At 37.1% G+C, this 22,908-nt stretch overlaps 1 protein-coding gene across 4 annotated transcripts in view; it reads left to right on the top strand.

Moving 5' to 3' along the window:
- GALNTL6 (polypeptide N-acetylgalactosaminyltransferase like 6) overlaps positions 1-22,908 on the top strand; it is a 576,396-nt gene that overhangs the window by 205,828 nt on the left and 347,660 nt on the right. The gene's annotated exons all lie outside the window — the stretch shown is intronic.

The raw sequence follows: 22,908 nt of genomic DNA, 5'->3' as shown, positions 1-22,908 counted from the left end.
AGTTATATTTCTTTTTGATAACATATTTCTTTTTATTGCTATTATTCTAATTGCTGCTCTTCAAAAATAAGTTTTTTCCATCTTGCACAATCAGAGGAAATATGGAAACAGGACACTTAACTTCCAATTTTGTTTCCAAATATCACAGCAAGTTCACATGGGAATCTCTGAAACTTAGCAGAATTAGATACTTATGAAGTTGCTAATAGTTTTAGTAAATAATATTCTGTAGAAGTTGAAAAATTAGTTGGTAGCTGTTAAATATAAAGTGTATAGAATACACAGTTGGGAAAAAAAACCTCTTTTCTATTATATTAAAAGGTCATGGAAAGTCCACTGTTATAACTTCACAAATGATGACTTAATAGCTATAAGAGAATGCATGGGAATCCTAGGACTATTGGCTTGACTGGGAAGTTGACAAAACATTTCAGAAGAAAGCAAAGCTATTCTCTAATGCTGCCAAGAAAACTGCATGAATGCAATCATACAATGTCACTCCCGAGCAAGGACATTCTATTTTACCTTTATTTAATAATTCCATCTTCCTGTGATAGGTCCATAGGCTAAATAACAGACTAAAATGGTACTGTTGTGATAAACGAAACAAGATATTGAAGGAATTGTTCAAAGAACATTAGGATAATTGATCAAAGAATGTTAAGAAACTCAGTTTTGCTGCCATTCTAAATGCAGATATAGTGAATCTGTCTTTCCAAGCAAAGAAGCTTGGTTGACTTTTTTGTATAAGGGTAGTCAAATTGATCCTTAAAAAAGAACAAAATTGGATATATTTAATACAATAAAGTATAGCAGCTATTTTAAGATGCTATCATCTGAAACGACATACACCAACTATTACTATAGCAAATGCACTGAAAAATAGAACCTCTAATTGCTGCTATGTAAATATATATAAAAAGAGAAAGCAGGAGGAAAATCCAGAATATTGAACCTGTAAAGAATTCCAGTCAAAACTTTCTCATTTAGATTTTTCTGAAAAGCAGCACGCTGCATTCTCATAAGCATCAAACAACTTTTTTAAAAAAATAATAATTCAGTGTGTGTGTATAATGTATGTATATGTGTGTATGTATGTATGCAGTGACGTGCAGTCAGGGGAGGCAGGGGAGGCGGAGCCTCACCACTGTCATCATGAAAAGAAAAAAAAATAAAAGGAAAAAGGCTGAGGTAGTTGCTGCCAGAGTCACAGTGGATGACTCTGCTTAGTGCTTAACTGTTTAAAAAAGCCTCTAAAAAACACCCTCTACAGGAGGAGGCGGGAGAACCACGTGCCTCATTTAGTCTGACTTTATGATCACTCGAGCAGAGTTAAACAAGGGTTAAAAGCCGAAAAATTCCTTATGTAGATGAGGCACGTGGTTCTCTTGCCTCCTCCCGTAGAGGGTGTTTTTTAGAGGCTTTTTAAACAGTTAAGCAGAGTCATCCATAGAGGACTCTGGCAGCAGCTAGCCCAGCCTGACCTCAGCAGCTCTTGCCTTTTTCCTTTTATATTTTTACATTTTCATGATGGCAGGCAAGAGCAGAGTTGAAATCCTCTGTGATTGTGAAACAGCTGGAAAAGGTATGTGGGTCAGTATGAGGGGGAGGAATTCAAAATTAATGTAATTTGTAAGTAATTGTAAGTAATGTGTGTGTGTGTGCACGCGCGCACGCTTTTTTTCACTCAGAGGGAGAGGCAGGGAGGGCAGCCCACCAGATTACTTTCTCTGTGTCTGGGAAGCCCACCAACAGAGGCGGGTCTTTTACCCGCCTCAGCTGCCGGGCTGGCACTTTCTTTCTTTCCAGAAAGTGGCTTGTTTGAGAAGAGAGGGGCAGCCCGCCAGCTTTCTTTCTCTGTGTCAGGGTAGCCCACCAGCAAAGGCGGGTCTTTTACCTGCCTCTGCTGGCAGTATGCCTCTATGTCGGACATAGCGGCAGGGCGGCCAAAAGCCGCTTTCTTTCTTTTTGCCTCACCAGCTATAAACCTCACCGCACGTCACTGTATGTATGTATGTGTGTTTCTGTGTGGTGTGTGTGTGTGTGAAAGAGAGAGAGAGAGAGAGAGAGACAGAGAGAGACAGAGAGAGTATGTATGTATGTATATGCATATGCATATGCATATGTAGCAATAGCAATAGCAGTTAGACTTATATACCGCTTCATAGGGCTTTCAGCCCTCTCTAAGCGGTTTACAGAGTCAGCATATCGCCCCCACAGTCAGGGTCCTCATTTTACCCACCTCGGAAGGATGGAAGGCTGAGTCAACCTTGAGCCGGTGAGATTTGAACAGCTGAACTGCAGTCAGCTGAAGTAGCCTGCAGTGCTGCACTCTAACCACTGCGCCACCATATGTAGATGTATACATATATGTAGATGTAGTAGTAGTGCCCTGAAATGACCTACACATTTTCCTGATATTACTTCTCTTTCTTTCACTTTGGAATTGCTTGTGGGAAGGTTGATTTGATGCATCTCTTTACTACTTTAATCACAGTTGTATTGCCATCTTACTCCTTTTCCATGTCAGCTTTATGGCTATTCTGTTGCTGTGCCTTTTATTAGCTTCTCTCATGAGCTCCTGCCTTCCAGCATGTGCTAATTCACATATACCTGATCCTTTATTTTAATATCTTTAAAAGCAAGACCTTGTTAAAGTTTAATATCTCTTAATGAAAAAGAAATGCTTTCTGAGCTATGACAACTTAATCTTCATGTTCCCTGAAACTAATAAATTTTAAAAGTTCAGTTTGATAAATTTAGGGAGAGGGCTAATAAAATTAAACCTCAACACTTTTAAGTAGTTACTAAGTAAAGAGACACCATTTGGGGAGAAAGGAGATTTTCATTTACAGGATCTTCCATATCCATTGTATGGGACTTGAGTATGGCAGAGATATTAGTGTATACAAGCCAGCATTACATATATTGTCTGCTGCACAACACTGGCAAGACTGAGCAATTTTGGGGCTTCAGAATTTATTATCTTTAGTTTGGGATGGGGACACTGCCCCAGAGATATTAGTGTATACAAGCCAGCATTACATATATTGTCTGCTGCACAACACTGGCAAGACTGAGCAATTTTGGGGCTTCAGAATTTATTATCTTTAGTTTGGGATGGGGACACTGCCCCAGATAGACACACTAAACAATTTGGTGGGTCCTTCTGAACTCAGAAATCCTGCTCAATGAGCAGGAACAGTCATGGATATAAGTGCCTTTATGCAATGTCAGGTTGTACACAGTATCATTCCTGAACCAGAACGCACCTCTCTCACATAGATTATAGTAATGCACTCCACATGGGACTGCTCTTGAAGAGAATCTGGATGCTTCAGATGGTGCAAAAAGTTGTGAAAGCAACTACATATATTCCTAGGTCAGTGCATGTTACACCTCTGCTCCATGAGCTGCATTATCACTTTGCTTCTGGGTTCAATTCAAGATGCTGTTAATGACTTATAAAGCCCTATATGGCATAGGACTGGGGTATTTGAGAAACTGCCTCTCCCCAATCATATCTGTTCATCTCATCAGGTTTGGTAGAAACAAGTGTTACAAATGGAATACCTTGTTGACTTTCAGAAATAACTTGAAGACAAGGCTTTATCACCTAGTTTAGAGAATCTGGTAGGAGTAGTACATAATCTGTATAGTGATTGTATTATTAGTGAGATTGAATACATTTTCCCACAGATTATGTTTTTATTACCTTAATGATTATTATGTTTTATCCTTCTTTGTCACTTTTTTGTGTTCATTACCTTCTAAGGATTATTTTATGGCATTCACTGGATATGTTTTCTTCAGCCCTTAGTTATAGAAGTTTTAACTACAAGATTAAGGATTAAAATATATTATGTTTAAAAAAAATAAACAGTATCAATTAAGGAGGATATTTATTGTTTAGGATTGAAATGAGGGGTCCTTGGTGCTCTCTGAGCTTGATTATTTTCTTAAGACATTTCAATATGATGACAACTAGATAATATCATAAATGCTAGTGTACTAGTGTAAGGACCCATCAACAAAAAAGTAATTATAAGTTATTTTTTTAAAGTTATAAACAGACTGAGGATCCAGATGGATTTGAAATAATATTTTGAAATTAATTATATGAATTTTTCCCATGAAAAATGGCTGGTATTTTAAATTCTGAGAAAAAAATGATGGGATGGGCCTTTCAAGGTTGGAAACTAGAGAAAACATGAATAAACTAATAGTTATACTTAAAGGAGAAATACGCTTAAACTTGACTTGCTAACACAAAAAATGATGTTTTTAACTTGTTAGAAACTCCCACAGCCATCTGACAATTGAGCAGCCATATAAACTGAATGGGTGGAGAGATATGATGAATGAATGGATGGATGGATGTTATTTGAAGGGACTTGTATGTTTCTATCAGTGAAGTAATCTCATCATCAGAAGCCTGACCTGGATGCTATCTCATAATAAGATATGGCAAATTAATTGCCAAGTTAATGAACTGTTTAGTAATAACTAATTCTCTGTCCAGTAAAGTGTTCAAAATGTTGTGAGAAAAAAAGCAATTTTATACTTCTGGATCTTTTAATATGTTATTTGAGCTATGATTTTAATGTGATTATTGCTGATTTTTATTGTTAAAAATATCGATAAACAATTTTAAATATTTATCTTCTTAAATTTTACTTGCTTTATATTTTTCTTATTGTTTTAGCTATTGTCTTTAGATGAAAAGTAATTAACCTGTGTTTATTCTGTATACAAGTTTGATAGACATATTTAAGGATAGTGAACACTGACTTGTATTTTCCCATGCTTGTATTGCTATATATAGAAGATGGTCATTTATATCAAACAACTAAATGGTTACATAGTTGTAATGAGGTTTAAAAGAGCTCTAAACCATTAAATGGCACTTTTTAAATTAAAAAAAATGTTTATTCAATCTTAAATCAAGGGGTTGTGCAGATTTTCAAAACGGTGCTTCATTTTGACAGTGTTTCAGGCAAAACTTCCCCTTAAATTGGCTTTGCAAAGTAATACAGTCCTCTTATTTTTAGAAGCAAAATAAAACTACTGCATCACTTAATTTCAGATCATTTCAACTGTCTCCTCTGGCATATCCAATAGGTTTCTATTCATGCAGTGAAATGAATGCTGCTAATGAATTACTGAAGTGGCTTTAGTGTCTGCATACCATATGTGCAGTATCCTGTTTTAGTTACTGGATACACCAGAGGAAGCTGTCAGAGTGACATGAAGTATTTCAAGGGGGCAAATAATAGTGTGCCTCATGACTGCAAGTTAGAACAGTCCCATGCAGAACTTCTTAAATTTTCCAAACTAAGGAACATCCCCAGTGAAATTTCAAGCAATTGAAATCTTACCAAGAACAAAGATTGTGTGATGATAAGGGGAACAGGAAAAAGAAAAGAAAACCTTGAAGAATCCCAATTCAGATCTCTAGATTTCAGAACCTTGGTGACTTCCTCCCAAAGTATAGAATCTAAAATTACATTTAGATAAGCCTTGATTTTTCCTGCCAAGTTGTCAAACTTTGTAGCAACAGATAACATTAAAACAAATATACATAGATTGATATGTTTCACTATGTGTATACCCATGTATTTGTACCTGCATTAGATCTTGGTGAATAAAATGATGTTTTTTTATATTTAAATAATTGAATAACTATTATTTCTATTTTATGTACACTGAAATTTAGCAAAATTGTTTTGGAATGATCATAGCTTCAGATGTAAACATCCAAAGTGGAAACAAATGAAAAAATGTCTATTTCAGTCTTTCAAAGCAAACTCTGTCCCTTACATATTTGTATGTAATGTTACAACAGAAATATGAAAGTGAGAAGTTTAGGTTTTGAGATTATTTATTTATTTATTTATTTATTTATTTATTTATTTATTTATTTATTTATTTATTTATTTATTTGTCTTGTATGCCGCCCACTCCCAGAGGACTCTGGGTGGCTCACAAAAGACAAGGGAAAGGGGGGAATGAGACAAAGACAATATATTAAAAACAAAACCAACATTCACAATTTCTGTGGAGATAGATGCTTCTCAGCTCCCCCCAGCCTGCTGAAACAGCCAGGACTTGGTGGCTTTGCGGAAGGCCGGGAGGGTAGTAAGGATCCGGATCTCAACAGGGAGCTCGTTCCAGAGGGCCGGAGCTGCAACAGAGAAGGCCCTCCCCCGGGGAGTCGCCAGCTGACATTGGCTGGCAGATGGAATCCGGAGGAGACCCAACCTGTGCGATCTAATTGGTCTGAGAGAGGTAATCGGCAGGAGGCGGTCTCTGACATATATAACACTTCGGCATTGTCATGATGAGAAAAGGACACATATTTTCTCAAAGGTAGTGTTAAATACTACTTGAAGTTAGTTGTGTACATTTTCTCCCGTAGCCGATATCATATGAGACTAACACTCAGCATTTTTTCTGATACAGTTGAACACAGTAAAAAAGATATGGTCAAGGAACATCAAGATGCAAAATTTTCCCATGGCAAATAACTAAAATTATGTAACAAAAGATACAGTAGCACCTTTCCTTGCCTTGAGGTTTGCCCTTAACTCAGTTTCTGGGAAGGGCACCTTCTCACTCTAGGTATGCAAAGTGGGATTTATGAAAAAATAAGCAGAAATCATTGCATCCTATTAGAAAAAATATCCTGCCCTGGAACTTGAACAGCAGGAGTTTCTAAAATAGGAATTGCTTATGCCATATTTCAGGAAGCTGTTTTTGAAATATAAATATTTATACAACTTGTGAACTCTCCATCTTGCTGTAAAAACAAAACTCATACCAGATAAAGAAATAATTTTAATGCCTGTTTGTGGGTATTCCAAAATGGAAACAGGTAGAGTTACTGCACCTGGACTACAGAAGTCCAGGGGGCCACTAGATGGTAGCCAAAGATTATTATCTTATCTTTGGATTTTTTTTAACACCCTTTCGGTTGTTTCAGGAAGACAAGTATATAGGTACTGTATAGCTACTGTAGAAAGGAGAAGAAAAGGAGCCAAATTCTTGTAATACTCCTCAGACTAACAAATTTGTTAAAAGGTATTTTGGGTAACAATTATCTTCAGATCTATAAAATATTGTTTCAGAAGAAGACTATTGATGTACAGTTGTTAAAAAGAGAATTGAAAAGAAGCCTCAGTAATATTTTTGAAGAGCAGCAATTAGAACAATAGCAATAAGAAGAAATATGTTATCAAAAAGAAATATAACTTAAAGAGGAAAAGAAGTTAGAGCTAAATTTATATTTGTGACCATTAAAGGGTATAGGTGTATGTATGTGCATGAAAACACACACACACACACACACACGTGCCGTGAGGTTTATGGGTGGTGAGGCAGTCCTCTCCCCTGACACCCCATTGACTAAAGCACTTTCACCCACCTGTGCTCGCAGCAGAGGTCAGGTGGGCTGCTGTGAGCTCAGGTGGGCGAAAGAAAGTGCTTTAGTCAGTGGGGTGTCGTGGGAGAGGAGAGAATGCCTGAGCATTGCATTTATTAAAGAAAAAAGACAAAAAGGAAATTTGAAGGAAAAGAGGGAGCATGGGGTGGGGGTGGGGGTGATCAGAAATGGAGAAAGAGAGGAGGAAGAGTGAGTGCAATGCTGCAGCTTTAAATAGAATGACAGAGTTGAAGCCTCTAAAAAATGCACCCTCTACTATGAGGCAGGAGAACTGCGTGCCTCAACTACCTCAGGATTTTTTAGGCTTTTAACCCTCGTTTAACTCTGCTCGAGCGTCTAAAAAGTCAGACTAGATGAGACATGCAGTTCCACTGCCTCATAGTAGAGGGTGCTTTTTAGAGGCTTTTTAAAATAGGCAGTCATTCATAGTGTGGCAGCAGCTAGCTAGCCTAACCTCAGCACTCGCCTTTTCCCGTTTACGTTTTTTTTTCCTTTTCATCATGATTGACAGTGGTGAGGCTGTGCCTCCCCTGCCTCCTCTGACTGCACATCACTGACACACACACATACACACACACACATATCTTGTATGTAAGAGGGTTGCTACATATTCGGCTTGTGATTTAAGGAATTCAAGCATTCTGAATCATTCTAGGACCATCTCCCCGACTGCTTCTGTATGCAGTTTTGGGGAAGGGAAGGAGAGATTCCATTATAATTATATTTTGACAATATAATCATGGTAGAAAAAAAATACATACTCTTTTATAGTCAGTTGTTTAAGCAAAGAAACTACGTCTGGTTCATTTTAGACTTTAGAAATGCAATCAGAAATGATAGCAGTGGTAGAAACAAGGTAAAACAAAATAATATATCAAAAATAGGTGCTAGATTGAGAAGGTAATTGGCCTTTCAGTGAAGGAAATTAAATAAATGCTAAATGTAGAATACACCGCAGAGGAACTAAGTACCATATTTATTTATTTTTTTGTAACTGCTTTCAGGGCACAAAACAAACTAAGGTTGCAAGAGATAAGCTTCTTGGCTTTAATGAAAAACTGAAACTACGGTAGAGAAATCACTAGGAGCAGAGATATACATCCACAATTTTTGAAGTATTATTATTATTATTATTATTATAAATTACTGGTATTAAGCAACGAAGATACATCTTCTATATGAAAGGACTGGAAAGAAACTAATATAATCCTAGTATTGTTAGAAAACAAAAAAACAAAAAACAGGAGAGTAGCAAAATGCTTCCTGAAAAGCATCCTTAAGATTTTTATTACTTTAATAAACAGAATATTTGTGTGTATGACAAATATTTGTTAACTATTTATTTGTTAACATAGTGTATTCCAAGCTTTTATTTGAAAGTTGAACCTTATTTCTATCTGAAATAATTAGTATCAATCTTAATACCATTAGTACTTTTTAATTGTATGTGAACAGTCATTTGGAATCTTCTGCAATACATTTATATACTAATGGTAATTTAGAAGATATACAGCTGCTAATGTGCTTAACCCATATAATGAATTTCTCTTCTTATGTGAAGGCCTTACTTCGATTGTCATGCTTCCTTACACACATTTACTGTTCCTACTTCTTTTTTTAGATGCTTTTTAGATTATTTTTATATTTTTGTTTTACTATTTTTTTAATTTTTTGTTCCTCATCTACCTATGCTGCCCTTTGACCATAATAAATATTTGATTTAATTTATATGCTTTTCCATCAGCATCTTTCCTAATAAAATTGATGATATTTAATTTATTTATTTATTTACTTTTCATCCCACCTTTAATATTTTTTATGAGGAACTCAAGGTAACAAACGTACCTAATAACTTTTTTTCTCTCCAATAACAACTCTATGAGGTGGATTGGGCTGACAGAGAGTGACTGATTCAAAGTCAACCAGCTGTGTTCATGCTTATGGTGAAATCAGTCTCCTGTTTTCTACCTTGACCAAAATATAAGTTTCCTAGAATCATCTTACATAAATAAATAAAATAAACTAACTAACTGTTTGTTGCTATTTATAATTTAGCTCACCTTTGCATTATAAAATTTAGCTAACATTCTTAGTTTAGTTTAGTTTATTTGTCTTGTATGCCGCCCACTCCCGAAGGACTCCGGGCGGCTCACAATAGACAAGGGAAGGGGGATAAATAGACAAAACAACACTTTAAAAATACGCAACATTCACAGTTTCTGTGGGGCTGGATATTTCACAAGCCCCCCGGCCTGCTGGAACAGCCAGGACTTGGTGGCTTTGCGGAAGGCCGGGAGGGTAATGAGGGTCCGGATCTCCAAGGGGAGGTCGCTCCAAAGGGCCGGAGCTGCAACAGAGAAGGCTCTCCCCTGGGGAGTCACCAGCTGACATTGGCTGGCAGATGGAAGATTCTTGATGACAAACTTTTCTAAAGGAGGCCAAATTTCTCTTCTAGATCCCCCCCCGCCTTAGAATAAAGCAATATTTCATAGCAGATATCTGAATGAGCATGCTCATAAGGAAGATACAATTAAAACTTTGTGTTGTTCCTAAATATATACAACATTTCAATTTTTCAAGTTTAGGTATATTATAAAATCAGTATCAGTTTTTCATAATGTTAAAAATCAGGAAATATTTTCCTTCAACATTAATTTCTAACAATGAAAAATACAGTATCACCTTGATATTTAAGAAATAACTAATAAGGCAAGCAAAATGTAACTGGATAACAATGTTCCTGGATTTTTAACTTACTCCTTTATCAAATCCTTTTTTTTTACTTCATTTTGCTGTATTGATTTTTTGAATTAAGATGAAAACATATAGCATTTTTAATTATAAGTATACTCTTAAATACAAGCACTATATATACAATATATTCATCTTTTTTTCTCCTAAAGAGAATCGCCAGCACACAAAAACTTAGATAATATCTTTTTTTATGAATGTTCATGATACATTACCATTTTTTATAAAATATATTTTTCAAATTTGCACTGTATCTTCATTGAATGAAATTAAAACAAATTAATTCTCAATGAAATGCAGCTATTACTAAACTTCATCTCTCAAATGTCAATAGGAAAAAAGGCATGTTTTATTTCTCCTAGGATTTTAATAAATCTGTGAGTGAATCTCTTTGATAATCATGTGTCTTTTTGGCTCATCACATTTTTCTATAATTGAACCAGATGTTAATTTTTCTCTAGAGAAGAAGGATCTTCGGAATCTATGTAGTAATTTATTAGACTGGCATCTCATAGGATTTGCAGGTTAATGTAAAAATCAAATGATGAGAGAGACTTTGCATGTAATTTTGCTGTTTTGGTAATACCTTCTGACCTAATTCACTTAAAAATATGCTTCCTGCAGATATCTACCAGGTGTAACAAATGCTGGGGAATATGCTATACTGATACTTTTAAGAATAATTTAAACCAGAATTTTTTCACTATCATCCCTTTGATCTTTCAGATAATATAACAAGCAGCAACACACTCTTTCCAACTCTGATTTCCCAAAGAAAATGATCTGGAAAGTAATGTCCATGTGTGTCTTTAATTTGAGGTCATGCCACAACTAAGTCATATTACCCAAAACATTAAGAATGTGGCAGTTTGGTTTTGTTTTTGAAAGAAGAAGAAAGAATGGAAGTGTAAATTGTAATGGAACATGTATGGTGAAGTTGATGAAAATAAACCTCATCATTCTCTGTAGCTATTATGGAATATTACTTATCACCTCAGTTTCTTTTAATTTCTTTTGCATATCCGTCGACACATTTTAAAAAAATTCCTCTAGGCAGGCTGAGAAACATTCTTGGAAATAAAGCTAATAATTGCAACTTGGCATTACTTTTTAAAATAAAATAAGCATTTTATCAATTCATCCTGTTGGTCAGGAAGTCTGGTATGAGCCACAGGAAGTGCCTGTCGCTCAACGCACCCACAGGAATCATACTTGGAATTCCCAGGTACTAGACTTATTTGTAAAAAATGTAAAAATAAATATTGAGCAGCTAATGTACATTAAGGTTCCCTTAATTTTATTTCACTAATCTTATTTGGTGTATAATAGGGAAGTATTAGACAAATTAGTTTGCACATACACTGAAACAAAAAAGTAGAACATCACAACTTCACTCATGCCTTTGTCCTTTCTCGCCTGGACTACTATAACGCTCTCTACATGGGGCTGCCCTTGAAGAGCACCCGGAGGCTTCAACTGGTCCAGAATATGGTTGTGCGGGTTATCATGGGGGCACCTAGGCGCTCCCATGTTACACCCCTTTTAGGCAGCCTGCACTGGTTGCCGGTTGTCTTCCGAGTGCGATTCAAGGTACTAATTATGACCTTTAAAGCGCTCCATGGCTTAGGCCCAGGGTACCTGCGAGACCACCTACTGCCACCGGTAGCCTCCCACCGTCCAGTGCGATCCCACAGAGTTGGCCTCCTCAGGGTGCCGTCGGCCAAACAGTGTCGGCTAGCGACCCCCAGGGGGAGAGCCTTCTCTGTGGGAGCGCCTTCCCTCTGGAATGAGCTGCCCCCGGAGCTTTGTATAATCCCCGATCTCCAGTCCTTCCGACATACCCTAAAAAGTTGGCTTTTCCAGCAAGCCAGCTTGGCCTGAACAAAACAAAATAAATTATTGATCATTGTTAATTTTAATTTTAATTTTTTTAAAAAAATGTGATTGTCAATTCTAATTGGGTTTGTTTGGGATATTCTATTTAATTTTTTTTTAACTTTTGTATTATGTGTTTCTTTTAATGTTGTATCCACCCTGAGTCCTTGGGAGAAGGGCGGCATATAAATCTAATAAACCAAACCAAACCAAACAACTTGTAATTGCCAGTCACTAATTATTTACAATAACCTGTTTTAAAAAACTACTATATTTATGAATATAATATTCTGTTGGCTCGATGGTTGCTTATTGTTTGTACCTAGATTATTTTAATAGCTTTTCAACTAAACATTACTCAATTGAAAATATTTTACTTATCTGCATAATTCAAGGAATACTTCTGTAGTTACTTATGGCATTTCTGATAGTTCTGAACATATATTTCTCAATAACAGGAATATCTGCCTTTATTCAAGTATGACAGAATGAGCAGCATAGTGGTCTAGAGGTGAAGCTCTCACCTCACAGTCAGGAGGCTGTGAGTTCGATCCCAGGTAGCAGCAAATATTTCTCTTTCTGGGCACAAAGGCATCAGTAAGAGCATCTGGCCAGTAAACATTCAGCCCCATTCAATCTTCCCACCTCAATGCAAGGGATTATTGTTAGTCATAAAGTCATGTCTGATCCTTCACAACTCCATGGATAATGTTCTTCCAGGCCTTCCTGTCCTCTACCATCCCCCGGAGTCCATTTAAGATCATGCCGACTGCTTCTGTAACTCCATCCAGTTACATTATTCTCTGTCATCCCCTTCTTCTTTTGCCCCCAATTGTTCCCATAATTAGGCTCTTCTCCAGTAAGTTCTTCCTTCTCATTAGGTGCCAAAGTATTTGAGTTTCATCTTCAGGATCTGGCCTTCTAAAGAGCAGTCAGGGTTGATCTCCTCTAGGACTGTCTGGTTTGATCAGCTTGCAGTCCAAGGGACTCACAGGAATCTTCTCCAGCACCATAGTTCAAAGGACTCAATCTTTTGGTGCTTAGGCTTCCTTATGGTCCAACTTTCACAGCCATACATTGCAACTGGGAAAACCATAGCCTTGACTATACACACTTTTGTTGGCAGGTTGATGTATCTGCTTTTTATTATGCTGTCTAGATTTGCTATAGCTTTCCTCCTCAGGAGCAAGCGTCTTTTAATTTCTTGGCTTTAGTCCCCATCTGTGGTGATCCTGGAGCCCAGGAAAATAAAATCTGTAACTACCTCCATTTCTTCCCCATCTATTTGCCACGAATTCAGAGGGCTGGATGCCATGATCTTAGTTTTCTTAATGTTGACTTTCAAGCCAACATCTGCACTCTTCTTCTTCATTCCTATCAGAGGCTCTTTAGTTCTTCTTCACTTTCTGCCATTAGAGTGGTATCATCTGCATATCTGAGATTGTTGATATTTCTCCCAGCAAGGGATTACCAGGTCACTAAAAGAAAAGAAACCTCAAGTATAACAGAATAATTGACAAAGTGACCATAAAATATATCGTAACAAATAAGTGCAGCATCTAATATAATTTATTTAGTTTATATTAGCTCTATTCTTTATTAAGTCTGCACACATTTAAAATTGCTTGACATATTTTCTGAAATTATTGTTAGGTAAGTAAAGAAAAACAACATTTAAATACAGATATAACTACATTTTCAGGGTTCTCAGTTGTCTTTTATTATGCAAATTACTTTAATCTATGAAGATTTGAATAATTTGAATAAAATGTTTTCCTAAGAATATCTAGGAAAACTGTTGAAGAGCTATTGAAATTGAAGATAGTAACACTTCTGTTTCTAGGCAGGCTGTTGAACTTGGTTTAAAATTAGATTTCAGGACTCAGCTGAAAGTTCCTTTGGTTTAGTCATCAAAATATACCATGGAGTTCTGTCCAAATTCTACCCAGTTCTTACAAACCTGTTCTGACCCCCCCTCATTCCAGACCAAAGCACACTCCGAGCCAAAGATAAGTTACGGCATTTAATTAACAGACAGACAGGTCCTTGGCAGCAAACCGGCACAGACAAGCTTGGGCAGCAATAAACACAGATAAGGCTTGGCAGCAATCCAGCCTGCCAAGCTCATAACAATGTTCTCCGACATTCAATCCTGCGTTGACTTCTGCAACAGGGGCGTGGGCACAAGTAGTCTTTTTATAGTCTGGAGAGGAGCCTAATGACCACCAGCTGAGTGCAATTACCTCCTGTAACTGCGCAACTGTTCCTGACGCCTATTAGCTCTTCAGTGCCATGCATCCAGGAACAACTCACTACTGGCGTCTGGCTCACTCTCCCTTGCCTCCTCTCCTCTGGTTCAAGGCTCAGGGGCCTCCTAGTGGCCAACCAGCCTCTCTGCGCCCTGCTCGGAGTCGGAACCCTGTCCAGGGTCCTCCACATCCTCCAGAGCCGACTCATAGGGCCCCTCGCTGTCGGAGTCTGGTGGCAGCTCCAACGGCTCCTGCTAGGCCACAACACAAACCTTAATGGTCAATAACTTATAAAAGAGTTTGGAACAAAAAAGTTTCAAGGAACCCTGTAACAGCAATAATTGATTTTGAAAATGAGTTTAATGTTACTGGTCAGAAAAGGCATTTCATAGTTTTCTACAATACAGCAAAAAGACTAGAGCCATAAATGGTGAAACCTCACACTTTTCCATTCTAAAAAAGTAAATTTTAAATCCATTTTTTCTAATAAGAAAGAAAGCCTTCTGAATATTTCTGTAACCTTAATTTAGCGATGCTACAGCATGGTATTTTTACTCTTGTTTGTTGAAAGAAGCCTCACAATAGTCATCACAAGCTCTTCCTTTACTTTTTCTTTTCTTCCCACTTGGGAACCTAAAGTAGCACATGTAGCACACCTATAAAAGGAAGATGCTTGTGAGCATGAGTGTGTACATTGAAAAAAAATGGATAAAGTATAATGTGTAATGGATGACTGGTGGCACGGGAAGTTTGGATGTGAATTCTGACAAACCAACAGCTAAATACTGAATGAAGAACTGGAGCTTGGCAGCCATACTACCTCCAACAAAGGTTGCTAACAGCCAACAGCTAGCCATCAACTGAAAATGCATCTTTCCTTTCCCCACAACACAAACTGAAAAATTGCAATGCCAAAGCCTCTGTAGGAGTTCATAACAGAAGCCAACAGTACTGAATTGAAATGCCAGCCAGCAACAGAGCTAAGTAACTCCAGCATAGCTAAAGGCAAGCTAAAGTGATGGTTATGTTTCAAATCAAAGAGGTTTTTATATCTCAGACTGAGCAATGGTCCATAATCTTCAGCTAAGCTTATTAGACCACACAGGTGTAAAGAAGTCAATAAAGGAGAAAAAGAACTGTATAAAAACATCTTACAATTTAGATACTTTATAACATATATAGCAGGGGTATCAAATTCACGGCATCATGTGACATATCAGGACTTTTTCCCCTTCACTAAACTGGGCAGGGTGGGGCCAGCACTTGACACACCCGGCCTGTGGGCCATGAGTTTGCCATCCCTGATCTAGAGTTATAGCCACATAAAAAACAAGGTAGATGTAGTGGTAGGAATTAAGTAATGTTTCTTTCTTCAACTTTCCTGCACTTAGCCACTTAGCAGGTCTTGTTATTTTTTTCTGCTATTTTTTTTAAATGCTAGCCAGGTTTGTCTTGCCATGTCTATTTCCCATTCCCCATTTCATTTTTCTTGAGGCCCATGTGGTCTCTTCTGTACTCAATAAGACTGTCTGGTAATGTAGCTTCACATTTTTCATTGTCCTTCAGATATTCTACCAATGCCCTTTTATGTATTTGAACTGTCTGGTGTACTTGCAGCATTTCTAGCCCACCTGTTTTCATTGACAACTTGAGTCTGTCAGTGTCATTGTGTTTGAATGAAAAGCACAATTCATTGTCATTATTTTTGATCATTTTATCTAGGGCTTTTTGTTCTGCTTGATTCCACTATTTCAGCTGTATTTCTAATTGGTAGAATTGCTCAGATATTAATTGTTTTGATGGCATTTTCTCCACTAAGTTTGGACTTTAAGATCTTGTTTAATCTCTTGATGTATTCATTTCTAACCTTCTTCTTGACTTTAGTTTGCTTGATGTTATCAGTTTGAAGGATGCCAGGGAATTGTAATGATTGTCTTCATCCAGACTTTTGATGTTATTTACATCATGATTCCTTCGATTTTTACAGGTTTTGCATGTTGATGGTGGGGGTGGCACATTTGTCCAGTCCAAGCTCCATTGAAATGTCTTGGCTGTATATACAAATAGTGTTGAGAAGCGGTTCTGCTTTAAATGGTGTTTTTTCATGTAGTTTCAGATTATCCATATAAAGCCTGGCAGATGTTTTGGATGGCTGATATCCTTGGCCTGAGTTATTCAATATAGTTAAAGGAGGAATCAGTGCAATGACAAGCAGTAGACAGGGAGTCTTCTTGAAATTCCACTGTTGAAGTTAATATCTTACAGTTTATCCTCCATTGTACTATCAATCTTTGTACACAGCATCTGATGTACTATAACTCCTGTTATTTCTAGGCACTAGATTACCCAATCATGGGTCGGTGAGTCAGATGCCTTTTGTAGTCAATCCATGGAATATTCATGTTCATTTTCCTTCCCTTGCAGTTTTTCAAAATCAACCTGTCACTTAGAAGCTAATCTTTATTTTATTAGTTGTACTACTGTAACAATGGCAGTGGTGACAGTGAGAGCAGCTTTACCATCGTTCTATTCTTGCAAAGTGCTTTTTAATCACTGCAATATATTTGTCAACCTCACATAGAAAGTTTCTATATGGCTTTAGCTTTTTGTTATTTTTCTCCTGAACAGTTTTCTAGTTGGACAATCTCTGCTATAACTTTGATATCCTCCATTGTTGTTTAATTCTCTCTGTTCTGTTATGGAACATAGATTACCTACTGCCTACTGCTTTTACCTCTTTAGGAGCAGGGATGGAAGAAGCAAAATGACTGTTTCTAGTACGGAACAGAAAATCATTTAATTAATGCGATTACATTTTTATTATTTAATTCATTTTCTTGATTTTAAATGTAATGTTGGATATTCCTGCTGAGGCCGTAAGCCTCTCAGCTTGAAAAATAACACTTCAGAAACCAGGTTTATCAAACAGAAGCGCCTCTGCCTTCAGCAAATCAAGGAAATTATTTTCTAAAGTGCTTTAGCATAATCTTGTGAAACCCATAGCAGCACTTCAAAAGAAAAGGTTTCTAGATGTTTGGCTGCTAACAAGGGAAATCAGTAGCTGAGGAATTGCAGGAAGCTTCAAATGTTTGTAGCCCCTAATTTCACATTCCTTCCTTGCTTTACAAAGCTTGACACTGAGGTTTTTTGGAAATTTATAACATCTTCTCTAAGATCCCTGAATAAGAATGTATCTCTTGTGTGTGCACTTGGAGAAAATAGCATTTCATTTTTCCATATGGCTCATTTATTCCTTACTAACAGATATTGTTAGAAAAATAGTTAAAACGGAAATTTGCTGTTCAGAAACTTTCCTATTAGATCATTGTATACATTTTATAAATTATTTCTTATAGTGAGACACTGAAGATAAAGTTTCAAAAGTCAATGTGAATACTGATATTTCATTCTATATTACAATGAAAAGATGATTCAGCATTGTAGATACAGTAATCTACAATACAGTTTTATTTTTTGCTTTGCAGTACATGTGACTGTTAGAGAAATGTCTATTTGAAAGGCAAGGATTGATGTTTAACCAACTAGATGTCTGTGAATTTTAATTATATTAAAAACCAAATTTGGATAAATGAGAAGAGTGATGTGAAATTGAGATAACAATAGCATTTAGACTTCACAGTGCTTTAAAGCCCGCTCTAAGTGATTTACAGAGTCGGAATATTTCCCCCAACAATTTGGGTCCTCATTTTACCCACCTTGAAAGGATGGAAGGCTGAATTAACCTTGAACTTGGTGAGATTTGATCTGCCAAATTTCAGGCAGCCAGCAGCCAGCAGAAATAGCCTGCAGTATTGCATTCTAACCCCTGCGCCATCACGGCTCTGCAAGGTGGACTGGAAGTACATTTATCTTGGTAGGCAGAATCACCCATATAGCTATAGCGATACCATTTAGACATATATATTACTTCCTAGTGTTTTATAGCAGTTTACAATGTCAGCATATTTCCACCAACAATCTGGGTCCTCATTTTACATTTTCCTCATTTTATCAACCTCAGTGTCATAGCCTCGTCAAATCTGACTCAGCAGAGGTGAACAAGCCAGACCTGGGGCTGATGGAAGTTGAGGGGGCAGCTTTGTTGGCTCTGGAGGAATGGGGGGTGGAGCAGTACAAAGCAGCCCTGGATCCCTCAGGCTTGGGATGGCTCACCAGCAGGGAAGAACAGGGGCAAGATGACCAAGAGAAGGGGAAAGAAGGGCAGGCAGTGGAGATGAGGACCGATGGAGCTTGGGTGATGAGCAAGGACTGCCCCCTCCTGATTCCTGAACACCAAGAATGGACAAGAGGTGGAAACATTGCAGGCCAACCCAATAACTTGGGAGGAGAATGTCCCACCCCTCTTCACAAGGCACACCTGGGGACTGAGGCTTTAGGAGACACTGTGGAGCAGCAGTGCTTGTTCGGAACAAGTGCTGAATTTGTGAAGTTTTGTGTGCCATTGCTGACATCTGGAGTTCGCTGGACTTCTTGCCTTATTATTGCCTTGTTCCTTTGCTTCAATGGACTCATTGGCTTGTTCCTTTACCTCACTTGTTGCCTTGAAGCCATTGGGCTAACACCCCTTTGCTGGACTACTCGCAGCCAGATGCTCTTGGAGGCATGTGTGAGAGAGCTTTGCTCTGTGCTTGCATTAAACGTGGGATCATTTGGGGGAAAGTTGGAGCAATAAAGTGGAGTTTGAAATATCAGCTGACTGTGTTGTCTCCATGCCTTGCCCTGGGTTATTACACTCAGAAGGATAGAAAGCTGAATCAACCTTGAGTTGGTCAGGATTGAACTCCTAGCTATGAGTAGACTTAGCCTGCAATACTGCATTCTAACCACTGAACCAATACAGCTCCTGTAAATTATGAGTATCAGTTTTCTTGTAAACTTCATCCATATGGATGTATGTGTTGTGTGTGTATGTGTTATTGCAGTAATAAATAATCTGCAGTGTCTGTTCTGACATTGTAATGCATCATTCTGAATAGAATAAAGGGAAGACATAGAAAAATAATTTAGAAAAATAAAACTTAGTATCAGATTTTTAAATGAAGGTTTCACTTGTAAATGAAGCTTTCACTTTCCAAATCAGGCTTTTGGCTAAATAATATTGTGATCCAGAAATTTGTGTATTACCCAGAGAAAAATAAAATCTTTTACAAAATTTGCTGAGTAATTGACATAAAAGGGTATATGGAGGAGATTTCTGATAATCAAAACAGAAGAAGTAGAATTAGAAGAAGAGGAGGAGGAGGGGGGGAGGAGGAAGAAGCATGATTCATAGGGTAAAGCTGACTAGTTCAACACTAGCTTGATTGATATATTATGTATAGATAAAAGAGTAAAATATTTCAAAAAATGTACAATTTTCCATTTGCTTTACAAGTAGCTGATTCTACTCAGTTTCTCTAACACCATAGATTAATTATGTCTGGAAGTACCTAATTAACTTTACCATAATTAAATTATCATCTTAACTTTACAATCTGCCAATTAATCTATTGTGCCTCTCACCCCAAAATAACCTTTTGCAGTATACTTTTTGAAATGAAAATACATTAGACCATATTGTCTGATTTTTGTGTCTATGGGCAATTATTTATGTAATCAATATACATCACTAATAATGCATATAATATATAATCATCAGTTAATTATGATTTTTTAAACAATAACTAGATGTAGTGATTATATTGTTTTTTCCTTTTGCCTCTATTAAATGTTGAAGTCACACGACAAAATTGAAGGGGGGAAAGCTGCAGATTTATAATACAAACTCAGTTTCATGAAAATCCACTTTCATTAAACTGAAGTTTGTAGCTAATCAGTTGTTCTTAAAATGCAATGTCTAGACAAAAGCTTTGCTGCCAGAAGGATTCCTGAATATGATGTCCAGAAGCAGAGGGTGGAATTCTAGTGTCAATGCACTGAATTTAAAGTATTTTTGCTTTTATAGCATGATACAGTACACAAATTCAGTTCACTGAATTTAAATTATGTGTGAGTCTATGCCACAAAGATTGGACACAATTGTTAGTTGCAGTCCACTGTGAACAGCTTCTAAGAAGCTAACCATAAGTAGAATAAGTGTTTTGAGAGACTTGTGTTGAACTATATTAAGTTTATTCTTCCATCTACTTTGGACCCATACCAATTTGCATATCAGAGTAATAGATCAACTGATGATGCTATGTCTATTGTTGTCCATAATGTATTAAATCATTTGGAACAACAGGGAACATACTGTATGTAAGGTTGCTGTTAGTGGATTATAGTTCTGCCTTTAACCATTCTACCTAATAGGTTGTTTCTTAAAATGTCCAATTTGGGTATAAATCTGAGGATTTGTTTTTGGGTAAAGGATTTTCTGACAGATAGGCCACCGTCAGTAAGGATGAGATCTCACCATTCTTCTACTCTGATATTAAGCACAGGAGCCCAGCAGGGTTGTGTTCTAAGCCCCTTTCTTTATTCTTTGTACACACATGACTGTACCCCATTGTATAACACCAACACAATTATTAAATTTGAGGATGACACAACAGTGGTGGGGCTCATTAATAAGAACAATGAGTTTGCTTATAGGAAGGAAGTACAAGGGCTGACATTGTGGTGTAAAGAAAATAATCTTACACTTAACACCAAAGAAACTAAATAACTTATAATTGACTTCAGGAGGAAGAGAGATGTACATTTACTATTGTAGATAAATGGAGAAGAGTTGGAGAGGGTTGATAGTTTTAAATTTCTGGGCATTTATATCTCAGAGGACCTCTCATGGACCATGAATGCTAATATGCTTGTGAAGAAGGCACAGAAGAGGCTGTACTTCCTGGGGGAGGAACTAATGTCATGATGATACAGATGTGTGGTCTCGATGACCCAAGACCGCAGCCAATACTTTTGCTGCTGGATGGTCCAATCGGACCTAAATCGTCCCACAGAGATGGTGAACAGGAAGAATATGTCTTACTAATCTCAGGGACATCACAAAGTCCCTGATCGATCCAAGAGAAGTTTTTCAAGCTGGTGACAAAAATTCCAGCCATTAGGCTGGTGAAGTCAGGGCAGCTCCAAAACAGAAGGATACGGAAAGAGAAAGTGTTTCCAGCTGGTGAGGAATTTTTACCATTTTAAAAGAGACTGCCTATAAAAAACTTAAAATGAATTTAAATTGGAGAACAGAAGAAATAAGTGGCAGAATTAAGTTTGGAATGGTTTTGGACAGTGGGTTAGCTTATTTTTTAAATGCTATATTTCATGGATGGAATTTATGCAAGACTTTTAAAACGAATGGATTAAGTTTTCTTCTTCTATTTTTTTTTCTTTTATTATTCTTTGTAACCTATGGAGTAAAATTTTCCTCTTTCATTACTGTGGGTGTTCTTCTAACTCATTCAAGAATTGGATTTTTTAAAACTTGAAATACAAAAAAGATACAAAAAGAAACAAAGAAAATTGCAACAATAACACTGCTACTTGGAGGCTGGAGGTTTGTGTATTGGAAATGAAATACTATTACTTTTCTGATTATTCTGGCTTGGCACTCCAAGGTCTCACTGCTTGTTTATAGAGAGTGATAAGAAGAAAAGCATACAGATATCCCTTTGTAGTATATCTTTAACCAGAGAAAAGTGAAAATAAAACTTTATTGTGAATCTATGCTTAATCTTGTTAAAATCTTCCAAGTTAGAGTAGTAGTGTTTGTTAGCTGGAGATAATGGCACAATTTCAACAGCAGAAAGAAACTTTAAGTCTGCAAAAAGATATTCTTAGAAATACAGAAATTATCAAACACATTTGAGAGGACAGAGAAGAAGTTGGAAGACTTAGAGCATCTAACAGTAAAATATGATAAAGTTGGAGATGTTTATCAAGTGGAAAAAGTGGAGGTTAGAATCCTAAAAACCGAAGAGGAAAATGACCATAAAAAAAAAATTGCTGCTATTTATGGTGATTGGTTTGTCTCTGAAAATGGAAAGAGTGGAATACTGAAAGGGGAATTAAATGGGGAATTCTATCCCAGATGGCAAGACACAGAAAAAGAAAAAATAAAAAAAGTATGGATTTAAAGAGAGAAATGTTATTAGCAACATCATTGATAACACTACCGACAATCGGAAGAAGGCGGGGCTTAGCAGTGAGAAGATGGAGTTTTAGGCTACTCCTGAAATTCCTCTATACCAAAGGATTTTTTGGACGGGTTCTTTGAACCCCAGCTGTCCCGGAGACGACAGTGGAGGTGGGGAGGGACCCAGGACCCCAGAGATAATCGCAAATCTCTGGGGGAGGGCATTAACTCCCCGTGCCAATTCCTTTTTGGATTAGCTGTGTGCTAACTGAAACTGCAGGTCGCCCCTAAGAATGGAAGAAGTGATATCATCTGGTAAGCTGATTTTATTATCCAAGAGAGATTGTTCCTGTTAAAAATTAAGCTAACTGAAAACCAAACAACAGAAGATCAGCGGCGAATTAGCTTTTCTAATGGTTTTATGACTGGTGGTTACTCTACCTCTTAAATGCTTCAAGAAACTCCGCGATATTCTCCCCCCTCTGAATCTTCCTAAGTGGATCGTAAAACTT

The sequence above is a fragment of the Thamnophis sirtalis genome, unplaced genomic scaffold (assembly GCF_051295495.1).
Source record: "Thamnophis sirtalis isolate CommonGarterSnake01/CBP01778 unplaced genomic scaffold, rThaSir2_p1.2 scaffold_10, whole genome shotgun sequence".
Classification (NCBI taxonomy): domain Eukaryota; kingdom Metazoa; phylum Chordata; class Lepidosauria; order Squamata; family Natricidae; genus Thamnophis; species Thamnophis sirtalis.
This window is presented reverse-complemented; position numbering and strand designations above follow the sequence as displayed.